The sequence below is a fragment of the Eumetopias jubatus genome, unplaced genomic scaffold (genome assembly GCF_037043125.1).
Source record: "Eumetopias jubatus isolate StellerSeaLion01/CBP00866 unplaced genomic scaffold, mEumJub1_p1.0 scaffold_4, whole genome shotgun sequence".
Lineage (NCBI taxonomy): Eukaryota > Metazoa > Chordata > Mammalia > Carnivora > Otariidae > Eumetopias > Eumetopias jubatus.
In genome coordinates this window covers 66,646,108-66,660,792 of record NW_028274810.1, presented here as the reverse complement: position 1 = coordinate 66,660,792, position 14,685 = coordinate 66,646,108, and the positions used below count along the sequence as shown (strand labels likewise).

The 14,685-nt window shown below is 40.8% G+C and overlaps 1 protein-coding gene and 1 pseudogene across 2 annotated transcripts in view; one reads left to right on the top strand and one right to left on the bottom strand.

The window, feature by feature from the left end:
* The window catches only part of FAF1 (Fas associated factor 1), a 489,058-nt gene that overhangs the window by 439,540 nt on the left and 34,833 nt on the right, over window positions 1–14,685 (bottom strand). The window lies entirely within an intron of this gene.
* LOC114212050 (PDZ domain-containing protein 11 pseudogene) lies at window positions 756–1,170 on the top strand (annotated as a pseudogene).

Below are 14,685 nucleotides of genomic sequence, written 5' to 3'. Positions count from 1 at the left end.
CTATACCCCAGCTTTCTGCTTCCATTGCATGGAATATCTTTTTCTATCCCTTCACTTTCAGTCTGTGTGTGTCCCTAAAGCTGAAGTGAGTCTCTTGTAGGCAGCATATAGTTGGGTCTTGTTTTTGTATCCACTCAGCAACTCTGTCTTTTGACTGGAGAATTTAGTCCATTTACATTTAAAGTAATTATTCAGGTATACACTTATTGCCATTTTGTTAATTGTCTTCTGGCTATTTTGTAATCCTTTTGTTCATTTCTTCTTCTCTTGCTCTCTTCCTTCCTGATTTGATGATCTTCTCTAGTGGTGTACTTAGATTCCTTTCTATTTTTTGTGTATCTACTATAAATTTGTGCTTTATGGTTACCATGAGGCATACATAAAACATATTTGTAACAGTCTATTTTAAGTTGATAACAACTTAAGTTTGAATGCATTCTAAAGTTCTACATTTTTACTCTTCCCCTCCTACATTTTGTTTTTAATGTCATAATTTATATCTTTTAACCTTGTGTTTCCATTAAAAAAAACTGCTGCTAGTTATTTTTACTGTTTTTGTCTTTTTAATTTTCATATTAGATTTATAAATGATTAATCCACCACCATTACACATTAGATTATCCTGAATTTAATCATATATTTACCTTTACTGATGAGTTTTATGCTTTCATTTGTTTTCCTATACTAATTAACTATCATTTCAGCTTAAAGAAGTTCCTTTAGGAGTGGAGCCTGAGGTTCCTGAGGCCTACGAGATGGACAGCCAGATTCCTTTTGATGACTACCCCTGGGTCTTCCTGCCTGCCTATGAGAATCCCCCAGCATAGATTCTGCCTCTTGAGAGGGTGTATCACCCAGACTACAAAGAGTTGACCCAGTTTCTGCCCCGAATTGTCACACTGAAGAAGCCCCCTGGAGCTCAGTTGGGATTTAATATCCGAGGAGGAAAGCCCTCCCAGCTAGGCATCTTTATCTCCAAGGTGATTCCTGACTCGGATGCACATCGGACTTCAGGAAGGGGACCAAGTCCTAGCTGTGAATGATGTGGATTTCCAAGACACTGAGCACAGCAAGGCTATTGAGATCCTGAAGACTGCCTGCGAAATCAGCATGTGTGTCCACTTCTTTCCCTACAATTATCATCGTCAAGAAGAGAGGACTGTACACTAAAGAGCTGCAGCCCATAGCCCTCCACATGGCATCTTCTAGGACAAGCTGGTTAGGCCTCAGGGAAGCCTCTTGGGAACCTCAACTCTCGGCCCCACCCTAGCAGAGCTGCATGGGGAGGATGGGGACACAGTGAGGCCCTGCCACCAAGCCAGCTAGCCAAATGCATTACCAAAACTGTACTGCACTTCTTGTTCCCTCGTTCTGTAGGTGAGCTTCATTCCCTGAAATGGGAAAGATGGAGATACCTAGGTATAGCCTGTGGAGAGCCCAGCGAGAAAAGGCAACTGACGTTTATTGAACACCACACGCTAGCGAATTACACATGTCGTATCATTTTCATCAGAGTCTAGAAACCAATAGCAAAAAGGATCCTGGGGACCTTCCATCTCATCCCATCATTGTATTACCAGTCTCATACACTCCAGAGACTCCCTGGGACTGTTTCTCTCCCTCCTCCTCCTATCCTCTCCCCAAAAAAGTAAATGGCAATGCTGGGGGGACAAAAAAATAAGTTCCTTTAACATTTCTTGTAAGGCCAATCTATTGGTGATGAAATCCTTCATCTTTTGTTGTCTGAGAAACTCTTTATCTCTTCTTCAATTCTGAAGAACAGTTGTGCCAGGCAGAGTATTACTAGTTGGCAGTTTTTCTTTCACCACTTTGAATATACCATGCCACTCACTTCTGGCCTACAAAGTACCTGCTGAAAAATCTGCTTACAGTCCTATGGGGGGAGGGGTGTCCTTTGTATATAACAAGTTGTTTTTCTCTTTTTACTTTTAAGATTCTCTCCTTATCTTTAACTTTGGCAATCTGATTATTATGTATCTTGGTGTGGGTCTCTTTGGATTATCTTATTTAAAACTCTCTCGGTCTGGATGTCTGTTTCCCACCCCAAGTCTGGGAAGTTTATAGCCACTATGTATTTTTTGTTAACATTTTTCATTTATTTATTTATTTGGGGGGGAGAGAGAATGAGAGAGAAAGAGAGCACAAGCAGGGGAGAGGAACAGACGGAGAGGGAGAAGCAGACTCCCCACTGAGCAAGGAGCCTGATGTAGGACTCAATCCCAGGACCTCATTATCATGACCCAAGCTGAAGGCAGACGCCTAATCAACTGAGCCACCTAGGTGACCCTTTTAGCCACTATTTCTTCAAATAACTTTTCTGCCCCTTTCTCTCTTCTCTGAGAAACTTCAAAATGTAAATATTGATTTGATGTTGTCCCATAAGTTCCTTATCTTCACTTTTTCATTCTTTGTCCTTTTTGACCCTCTAACTCAATGAATCCACTGCCCTGTCATCAAGTTTGCTGCTCTCTATCTTCTACTTCATCTAGTCCATTTCTGAACACCTCTATTGAATTTTTCAGTTCAATTGTTGTATTCTTTGGCTCTTCTGATATCTCTTTGGTACTTTATTATATTTTCTATCTCTTTGCTGAAATCCTCACTTTGCCATGCATTGCTGTCCTGACCTCAGTGAGCATCTCTATGACCATTATTTTGAACTTTAACAAAAATATTTTTTAAAGATTTTATTTGAGAGATCGTGTGCATGCGTGGACATGAGTGGGGGGGAGGGGCAAACGGAGAGGGAGAAACAGACTCCCCACTGAGCAGTGAACCCGACAACACAGGGCTCAATCCCAAGACCCTGAGATCATGACCTGAGCTGAACGCAGATGCTTAATCAACTGAGCCACCCACCCAGGCACCCCTATTTTGAACTCTTTATCAGATAAATCACTTATCTCTGTTTCATTAAGATCTCTTCCTGGGGTTGTATCATTTTCCTTCACTTGGAATATACTCTGTTCATTTTCCTTGACTCTCTGGGCTGGTCGCTAGGCATTAGATGAAACAGCTACCCCTTCCAGTCTTGATGTAGTGGTCTTATGTAGAAGATGAACTTTATCTTTCAATCCTGCCCTAGCTCTTGGTTGTCTCTCAAACTTTTATGATCATCCAAGCACACTTCTTTGGCCCTAGTGGCTCCCAGTAGTTCAAGGTGTGCCAAAAACTGTCAGTAACCCAAAGGGGAGGATCTCAGCAGCCAGATGTAGGCTGATTAAGAGCTGGATCTTCAGGGAGAGGAGGGGGCGGAGCAAGATGGCGGAGGAGTAGGAGACCTGGATTTCGTCTGGTCTCAGGAATTCAGCTGAATAGGGATCAAACCATTCTGAATACCTACAAACTCAACAGGAGACCTAAGAAGAGAGTAGCAACAACTCTCTGAATGGAGAAGCGACCACTTACTGGAAGGTAGAACATGCGGAGAAGTAAATCCGAGGCAATATTCGGGAGGATAGACGGCGGGGGAGGGGGCCTCCGTCGGCCGCTTCTGGCAAGCGACAGAGCCGCAAAGCACAAAATCGGAACTTTTAGAAGCCGGCACCGTGGAGGGACATCGCTCCAGTGGCTAAGCGGGGGGTGGAACACTCGCGGGACAGTGTGGAACACTCGCAGGACAGTGTGGTCTCAGGACCCTCGAGGGTCACAGAAAGACCGGGGGTGCCTGAGTGCAGCAGAGCTCCCAGGTATTAGAGCGGGGAAGCCGGCTGCAGAGACGGAGCCGAGGCGCGGGCTCTCAGCTCCGGGTGGCCATAAACTGTGATCTGCAGCCCAGTCGGGCCACTGCTCCTCCAGCAGGGACCCAACAAGCGGCAGAGCCGGGGAGACTCCCCTCCATCCCCCGGGAGGAGCGGCGCAGAAGCGCATCGCAGCGATCTTCTGGGTTTGGAGACTCCACACAGGGTCGAGTGCCACAGATAGAAACGCTCGGTCACAGGCCAGGTGAGCACGCAGTGCGACCGGAGACCAGGGAGACCGGAGTGATTGCTTTTCTCTGGAGGCAAACAGAGAAGCAGGGTCCCGAGTTCTCAGCTCCTCCAAGTGGAGATTGGGAGGCCACCATTTTCACCCTGGTCCTCCAAAGCTGTACCAGAGCTTGGAGGGAACAAAAGCTCCTGAGAGCAAACCCTAGCAGCTTGCTTAACCCGGACCGACAAGGGAGGGGCAATTCCGCCTCCAGCAAAGACATTTGGGAACCACGGCAACAGGCCCGTCCCCCAGAAGATCAGCACAAACAGCCAGCAAGCCAGGACCAAGTTTACCCATCAAGGAGAGCAGGAGAACTCCAGCGCTAGGGAAATACTGCACATAGAATTCATGGCTTTTTTTACCATGATTCATTAGTTTTTCAAAGTTAATTTTTTTAACTTTTTTTAATTTTTTTCCCTTTTTCAACCATCTTATCAATCCCTTTTTTTAAAAAAACATTTTTTATTTTTCATTTTTAGAGTCATATTTTATCCCTTCATAGTAGTTACCCTTATTTTGGCATATATATATAAATTGTTCTCTCTTTAAAACTTTGAGATACAGTTTCTTCTAACAGATCAAAATATACCCTAAATCACTAGTGTATGGCTTTGTTCTAGTCTCCTGCCTCATCACATTCTCTACCTTTTTTCTCTTTCGTTTTTCTTTTTCGTTTCTTTTTTTTTAATCTTTTCTTTTTTCAAACAATTTCTTATCTTATCAATCCCTTTTATAAAATCTTTTATAATTTTCATCTTTACAGTCATATTCCATCCCTTCATTGTATCAACTCTTATTTTGTACATATATAAGTCTTTCTTCCTTTAAAATTTTAGGAGGCACTTTTTTCTAACACACCAAAATACGCCCAAAATCTAGTGTGTGGCACTGATCTATGCATTACCTGATCATATTGTTTTTTTTGTATTGTTCTGTTTTTGTTTTTATCTTTTTCTTTTTGTTTTTTTTTCTTTCTCTTTCTTTTTTCTTTCTTTCCCTTTCTTTTCCCCTGGTTACAGGTCTTTTCTGATTTGTTTAGAGTATATTTGCTGGGGACGTTGTTAACCTGTTAGCATTTTGTTCTCTCATTCATCTCTTCTCCTCTGGACAAAATGACAAGACGAAAAAAATCACCTCAGCAAAAAGAACAAGAGATAGTACCGTCAGCCAGGGACCTACTCAATACGGACATTAGTACGATGTCAGACCTAGAGTTCAGAATCATGACTTTAAAGATACTAGCTGGGCTTGAAAAAAGCGTGGAAGTTATTAGAGAAACCCTTTCTGGAGAAATAAAAGAACTAAGATCTAACCAAGTCGAAATCAAAAAGGCTATTAATGAGGTGCAATCAAAACTGGGGGCACTAACTCCTAGGATAAATGAGGCAGAAGAGAGAATCAGCGATATAAAAGACCAAATGATGGAAAATAAAGAGGCTGAGAAAAAGAGAGAGAAACAACTACAGGATCACAAGGGCAGAATTCGAGAGATAAGCGATACGATAAGATGAAACAACATTAGAATAATTGGGATCCCAGAAGAAGAAGAAAGAGAGAGAGGGGCAGAAGGTATACTGGAGCAAATTATAGAGAGAACTTCCCTAATGTGAGGAAGGAAACAGGCATCAAAATCCAGGAGGCACAGAGAACCCCTCTCAAAATCATTAAAAATAAGTCAACACCCCGACATCTAATAGTAAAACTTACAACTCCTGAAAGCAGCTCGGGAGAAGAGATATGTAACCTACAATGGTAGAAATATTAGATTGGCAACAGACCTATCCACAGAGACCTGGCAGGCCAGAAAGAACTGGCATGATGTCTTCAGAGCACTAAACGAGAAAAATATGCAGCCAAGAATACTATATCCAGCTAGGCTCTCACTGAAAATTGAAGGAGAGATAAAAAGCTTCCGGGACAAACAAAACTAAAGGAATTTGCAAACACGAAACCAGCCCTCCAAGAAATATTGAAAGGGGTCCTCTAAGCAAAGAGAGCCTAAAAGCAGCACAGATCAAAAAGGAACAGAGACAATATACAGTAACAGTCACCTTACAGGCAATACAATGGCACTAAATTCATACCTTTCAATAATTACCCTGAATGTAAATGGGCTAAATGCCCCAATCAAAAGACACAGGCTATCAGATAGGATTAAAAAACAAGACCCATCGATATGCTGTCTGCAAGAAACTCATTTTAGACCCAAAGACACCCTCAGACTGAAAGTGAGGGGGTGGAAAACCATTTACCATGCTAACGGACACCAAAAGAAAACTGGGGTGGCAATCCTTATATCAGAAAACTTAGATTTTAAAACAAAGACTGTAATAAGAGATGAGGAAGGACACTATATCCTACTTAAAGGGTCTATCCAACAAAAAAATCTAGCAATTGTAAATATCTATGCCCCGAACATGGGAGCAGCCAATTATATAAGGCAATTAATAACAAAAGCGAAGGAACACATTGACAGCAATACAATAACAGTAGGGGACTTTAACACCCCCTTGACTGAAATGGACAGACCATCTAAGCAAAAGATCAACAAGGAAATAAAGACTTTAAATGAAACACTGGACCAAATGGACTTCACAGACATATTCAGAACATTCCATCCCAAAGCAACAGAATACACATTCTTCTCTAGTGCCCATGGAACATTCTCCAGAATTGATCACATCCTAGGTCACAAATCAGGTCTCAACCGGTACCAAAAGACTGGGATGATTCCCTGCCTATTTTCAGACCACAATGCTTTGAAACTAGAACTCAATCACAAGAGGAAAGTCGGAAAGAACTCAAATACATGGAGGCTAAAGAGCACATCCTACTAAAGAATGAATGGGTCAACCAGGAAATTAAAGAAGAATTTAAAAAATTCATGGAAACCAATGAAAAAGAAAACACAACTGTTCAAAATCTTTGGGATACAGCAAAGGCAGTCCTGAGAAGAAAGTATATAGCAATACAAGCCTTTCTCAAGAAACAAGAAAGGTCTCAAATACACAACCTAACCCTACCCCTAAAGGAGCTGGAGAAAGAACAGCAAGTAAGCCTAAACCCAGCAGGAGAAGAGAAATAATAAAGATCAGAGCAGAAATCAATGAAATAGAAACCAAAAGAACAGTAGAACAGATCAACAAAACTAGGAGCTGGTTCTTTGAAAGAATTAACAAGATTGATAAACCCCTGGCCAGACTTATCAAAAAGAAAAGAGAAATGACCCAAATCAAAAAAATCATGAATGAAAGAGGAGAGATCACAACCAACACCAAAGTGATACCAACAATTATAAGAACATATTATGAGCAACTCTATGCCAGCAAATTAGATAACCTGGAAGAAATGGGTGCATTCCTAGAGATGTATCAACTACCAAAATTGAACCAGGAAGAAATACAAAACCTGAACAGACCTATAACCACTAAGGAAATTCAAGCAGTCATCAAAAATCTCCCAACAAACAAAAGCCCCAGGCCAGATGGCTTCCCAGGGGAATTCTATCAGACATTTAAAGAAGAATTAATACCTATTGTCCTGAAACTGTTCCAAAAAATAGAAATGGAAGGAAAACTTCCAAACTTGTTTTATGAGGCCAGCATTACCTTGATCCCCAAACCAAAGACCCCATCAAAAAGGAGAATTACAGACCAATATCCTTGATGAACATGGATGCAAAAATTCTCACCAAAATACTAGCCAATAGGATCCAACAATACATTAAAAGGATTATTCACCATGACCAAGTGGGATTTATCCCTGGGCTGCAAGGCTGGTTCAACATCCGCAAATCAATCAACGTGATACAATACATTAACAAAAGAAAGAACAAGACTCATATGATCCTCTCAATAGATGTAGGAAAAGCATTTGACAAAGTACAGCATCCTTTCTTGATCAAAACTCTTCAGAGTATAGGGATAGAGGGTACCTACCTCAATATCATAAAAGTCATCTATGAAAAACCTACAGCCAATATCATTCTCAATGGGGAAAAGCTGAGAGCCTTTCCCCTAAGGTCAGGAACGCGGCAGGGATGTCCACTATCACCACTGCTATTCAACATAGTATTAGAAGTCCTAGTTACAGCAATCAGACAACAAAAAGAAATCAAAGGCATCCAAATCGGCAAAGAGGAAGTCAAACTCTCACTCTTTGCAGATGATATGATACTGTATGTGGAAAACCCAAAAGACTCCACCCCAAAACTGCTAGAACTCATCCAGGAATTAAGTAAAGTAGCAGGATATAAAATCAATGCACAGAAATCAGTGGCATTCCTATACACCAACAACAAGACAGAAGAGAGACAAATCAAGGAGTTGATCCCATTTACAACTGCACCCAAAACCATAAGATACCTAGGAATAAATCTAACCAAAGAGGCAAAGGATCTGTACTCAGAAAACTATAAAGTACTCATGAAAGAAATGGAAGAAGACACAAAGAAATGGAAAAACGTTCCATGCTCATGGATTGGAAGAACAAACATTGTGAAGATGTCGATGCTACCTAGAGCAATCTACACATTCAATGCAATCCCCATCCAAATACCATCCACTTTTTTCAAAGAAATGGAACAAATAATCCTAAAATTTGTATGGAACCAGAAGAGACCCCGAATAGCCAGAGGAATATTGAAAAAGAAAAGCAAAGCAGGCGGCATCACAATTCCATACTTCCAGCTCTATTACAAAGCTGTCATCATCAAGACAGTATGGTACTGGCACAAAAACAGACACATAGATCAATGGAACAGAATCGAGAGCCCAGAAATGGACCCTCAACTCTATGGTCAACTCATCTTTGACAAAGCAGGAAAGAATGTCCAATGGAAAAAAGACAGTCTCTTCAACAAATGGTGTTGGGAGAATTGGACAGCCCCATGCAGAATGAAACTGGACCATATCCTTGCACCACACAGAAAAATAGACTCCAAATGGTTCAAAGACCTAAGTGTGAGACAGGAATCCATCAACATCCTAAAGGAGAACACAGGTAGCAACCTCTTCGACCTCAGCCGCAGCAACTTCTTCCTAGAAACATCGCCACAGGCAAGGGAAGCAAGGGCAAAAATGAACTATTGGGATTTCATCAAGATAAAAAGCTTTTGCACAGCAAAAGAAACAGTCCACAAAACCAAAAGACAGCCGACAGAATGGGAGAAAATAATTGCCAATGACATATCAGACAAAGGGCTAGTATCCAAAATCTATAAAGAACTTATCAAACTCAACACCCAAAGAACAAATAATCCAATCAAGAAATGGGCAGAAGACATGAACAGACATTTTTCCAAAGAAGACATCCAAATGGCCAACAGACACATGAAAAAGTGCTCAACATCACTCGGCATCAGGGAAATCCAAATCAAAACCTCAATGAGATACCACCTCACACCAGTCAGAATGGCTAAAATGAACAAGTCAGGAAACGATAGATGCTGGCGGGGATGCGGAGAAAGGGGAACCCTCCTACACTGTTGGTGGGAATGCAAGCTGGTGCAACCACTCTGGAAAACAGTATGGAGATTCCTCAAACAGTTGAAAATAGAGCTAGCATACGATCCAGCAATTGCGCTACTGGGTATTTACCACAAAGATACAAATGTAGGGATCTGAAGGGGTACGTGCACCCCAATGTTTATAGCAGTAATGTCCACAATATCCAAACTGTGGAAAGAGCCAAGATGTCCATCGACAGATGAATGGATAAAGAAGATGTGGTATAATGGAATATTATGCAGCCATCAAAAGGAATGAGATCTTGCCATTTGCAACGATGTGGATGGAACTGGAGGGTGTTATGCTGAGTGAAATAAGTCAATCAGAGAAAGACATGTATCATATGACCTCACTGATATGAGGAATTCTTAATCTCAAGAAACAAACTGAGGGTTGCTGGAGTGATGGAGTTGGGAGGGATGGGGTGGCTGGGTGATAAACATTGGGGAGGGTATGTGCTATGGTGAGCGCTGTGAATTGTGCAAGACTGTTGAATCACAGATCTGTACTTCCAAAACAAATAATGCAACATATTTAAAAAAAAAAGAAAAAGAAGAAGATAGCAGGAGGGGAAGAATGAAGGGGAGTAAGTTGGAGGGGGAGATGAACTACGAGAGACGATGGACTCTCAAAAACAAACTGAGGGTTCTAGAGGGGAGGGGGGTGGGGGGATGGGTTATCCTGGTGATGGGTATTAAAGAGGGCACATTCTGCGTGGAGCACTGGGTGTTATGCACAAACAATGAATCATGGAACACTACATCAAGAACTAATGATGTAATGTATGGTGATTAACATAACAATAAAAAATTTTTAAAAAAGAGCTGGATCTTCAGGCAGCAGCTATCGAAGTGAGTAAATATATCTCTTTCACGAAAAGATTGGGGATTGGTATATCTGTCCGCACTGGGGTGACAGCCACTTAAGAACTGTTTCTTTGCTACCTTCCCACTGAACCCATGAACACAAGCCCTGCTGGCCACCAGAGCCAGGCTATCATCATACATGTCCCTGTACAACAGCCACAAAAGCTGGGCTGCCAGATGTGTGCACAAGCTCCTTTCATGGATCCACCAGTGATATGGCACAATGCAGAGAGTAAGTGTGAAGATGGCACCCATCAGCCTCCCCATTCTCTGGAGAGTAATGCAGTTTGCTCCTTGATTTGTGTTAAAAAAAAAAAAAAAGCCTGCCCCTCAGACTGCAGTACTATAATATGCAAACAGGCCTCTTTCACAAAAAGTCTAGGCATTGCTGTCTGCTGCCTCTGTCCATGCCCTGGAGGATTACTGGTTAAAAACTGTTTCTGTTTGTTACAGTCCTGTGTACTCATGAATGCAAGCCATGCTGGCCACAAGAGCCAGGCAATCAAGGGGCATCCCTGGTCAGTTGCTGCAAAAACCTTGGTGCCAGATGTGTGCGTGAGCTCCCTTCTGAGATAGTGAAGACCTGGTGCAGGGCAGAGGATGAGCAGGAAGATAGTGCCTGCTAGCCTCTGTGGTCTCTGGAGACTACTGCAGTTGGCCCCTAGATAGGTCTTAAATTAGAAGCCTGCCCCCCAGACTGAAGCTTTTAAGAGGGACTCTTTCATGGAAAGACTGGGTACATTTCAGTCTGCTACCTGTGTGCTTGGTCCTGGGGGATTAGCTACAGTGAGTCAACAAAAGCCCTTCAAGAGCTGCCTCTGAGTTCACTATAGCCTTGTGGGTCTCATGAACACAAGCCCTATTTTCTTTTAAAGCAGGATGTTTTGGGGGCACATCCCTCAAATGGAAGTCTTAGAAGTTGGGGCACCAGATGTGGGATCCAAAACCTTTTCTTTTCAGGAAGAAGCTGGGAGTTGTTCCTTCCCTCCCAGGTATGTTGCTAACCAGGAGTTAGTTTTTATGGTAAGACTGTTTCTCAGCCTCTCCTAATCTTTTTTGATGAATTTTATCTCATTTACCAATGAGTAGGAGTCACTCAGCTTGTTTCCGTATTTCTTTCAAAGGGAATGTTTCCATATGTGGCTGTAGACTTGGTGTGTCCATGAGAATAGCTGAGTTGAGCCCCCTATGTCACCATCTCAAACCGGTAAACTACATGCCAATTCTAATCCTCATAAATTAGGTAAATACTGCACAGAGGAAAAACTGCATATATAGTTCTGTCTGAGATATTGAGGCATACACACATACACACGCACACACGCACAAATGCATATTTGTATATATATTCTCCATATATGTATGTATATAGAGAATGGTTCTCAGACAGCAAGACTGCTTTAATACTTAAAACATTTTTCCATAGACTAATTCTAGAGTCTTTATTCTTTCTCCCTAACACACTGCCTTTTAGGAAGAATACTTATAAATCAACAAACTTTCAAACAAAGTAAAATAAAACAAAAAACTTTAACTGGTATGTTTCATACATTGTTGGGGGAATTTTAAATGGTAAACCACTTCGAATAACCATTAGGCACTTTCTTAAACAGTTAATACATTACCTTATGACCCAGCAATTCCACTTCTAAGTATTTATTCAAGAGAAATAAAAACCTTCATAAAATGAATATCCACAAAAAGATTTATATAAGAATGTTAATATCAGCTTTATCCATAAACAAATGAACAAATTGTGATGTATTTGTACAATAGACTACTACTCAGTAGTAAAAAGGAATGCATTTTTGATTCATGCCTCAACATGGATAAATCTCAAAAATATTATGTTGAGCGAGAACAGGAAATAAGAAAAACATGTATGCTATATGATTCCATATACATGATATTCTAAAGTAGGAAAATCTTATCTATGGTAACAGAAATGAGAATAGCAAGTGCTTCTAGAGACTGGAGAAATGACAGGAAAGGACATGAGGAAGCCTTTTAAAGTGAGAGGAATGTTCTATATCTTAACTGGAGTTATTATTTCATGAATATACTTTTATTGACATTTATAAAACTGTACTATTAAGATCTGTGCATTTTATCTTATGGAGTATACCTCAACAACAACAAGAAAGGGTAGTATAAGAAAAAAAAACTAATGAAAGACAGGTCTCCCCAACCTTATTTCACTTCATGCCTTCATTTAATCATTCAAAAATATTTACTGAGCATCAACTGTGTTCTAGGTTCAGGAGATACAGTGAATAAAAATATTGAAAATGTTGCTCTCATTACACATGCATTGTAAGGGGGCGATACAGACAATAAACAAGGTTTAAGTATTTTAAATACACACATTTAAGATAATGATAAATTAAGGATTACAGCAAGGAAGGGGGATATGAAACATTGGGAAGGGATTGAAATTTCTGATGAGTGCCCAAGTAAGACCAACATTAAGAAGATAACTTTGAGGGACGCCTGGGTGGCTCAGTCGGTTAAGCGTCTGCCTTCAGTTCAGGTCATGATCCCAGCGTCCTGGATCGAGCGCCATGTCGGGCCCCCTCAGTGGGGAGCCTGCTTGTCCCTCTCCCTCTGCCTCCCCTATGCTCTCTCTCTCTCTCAAATAAATAATCTTTAAAAAAAAAAAAAAAGGTAACTTTGGGGCTTGTATCTATGACTTGATTCTGGAATATGACTGAATGTGGCATTATGACAATTCTGAACCTAGGCCTTTATGAGTTTCTGCTTGCCCTCTTATATCTGTATTCATCACAGATGTGAACCCAGATAATCACTGGGTTATCTGTAGTCCCTTAAGAGGATGACAGAATGAATATGCATGTAACATTTCTAAGCTCCAACCTGCTCAGGAGATAGTCCAATAAGACCTCAAACATGAAGCAGAGCCACCCACACAAACAGCCTAGATCAGACAACTCACAGCAAATGCCTGAATAAAAGTAAATAATTGTTTTAAGCCACTGAATTTAGGGTGGTTTGCTGTTCAACGACAGCATCAGTTTGGAATGAAATACTATTTAGGATTTACATTTTAAAAAAATACTCTAGTAGGCCACCTGGCTGGCTCAGTCGGAAGAGCTTACAACTCTTTTTTGTTATGTTAATCACCATACATTACATCATTAGTTTTTGATGTAGTGTTCCATGATTCATTGTTTGAGTATAACACCCAGTGCTCCATTCAGTACGTCCCCTCTTTAATACAGCTCTTGATCTCAGGGTCATGAATTCAAGCCCCATGCTGAGGCTAGATCTACTTACGTAAATAAACTTTAAAAAAAATAAAATAAAAATAAAAAATGACTGAAGCAGTACTATACAATTATAAAAAGGAATGAGCAACTGTTCTATACATTACAATGAAGAGACTTCCAGAATATACCCTTGAATGAAAAAAAAAAAAAAGCTGTAGAAAAGGTGGTGTACGATACTATCATTTATTTAAGACTGATAGGAATATAAAAATATAAACATACTCACTTTTACTTTTTTCAATGGGAAAATAAAGGACTTTTTAATGTTAAAATAAGGAGGAAAAGGGAAAAGAAGTTAGAATTCTTTGACTACGATTCGTAGATTTCACTTTGTAACCATGTAAGTATTTAACAACAAAAGATGTTTAAAGGATTCTCAAAGATAGAGTAACAGTGGCTAGCAACAGTGACTCTGGGTATGGAGCCTGCTTAAGAATTTTCCTTCTCCCAGGCGCCTGGGTGGCTCAGTTGGTTGGGCGACTGCCTTCAGCTCAGGTCATGATCCTGGAGTCCCGGAATCGAGTCCCGCATCGGGCTCCCTGCTCAGCGGGGAGTCTGCTTCTCCCTCTGACCCTCCCCCCTCTCATGTGCTCTCTCTCTCTCTTTCTCACTCTCTCAAATACATAAAATCTTTAAAAAAAAAAAAAAGGAATTTTCCTTCTCCCTCTCCCTCTGCTCTTCCGCCCCCAACAAAAAAAACAAAAACAAACAAACAAAAAAAGCCATTTATTTAAGCCTTTGGTATTGCTTAGTTGTGCTGAGAGTTTCCTACCAATCTCACTGAAGCCAACTTTTCAAATCTCCCAGTGGATTTCATTTTAGAGTCTACCACCCCAAGTACACAGACCGTCCCACTTACACTACAAATGGTTCTAATATAATAGTTTATATTTCACTTTTCCCTATTCAAGCAAAGATGAATAGCCAGTTTCCAAATACCTACTGATACTAATGCACCCACCAAACAACTAAAAAATTACATCATCATTAGTAGCCTTGAAGCCTTCAGAGTGCTACTTCCTAATCACTTTC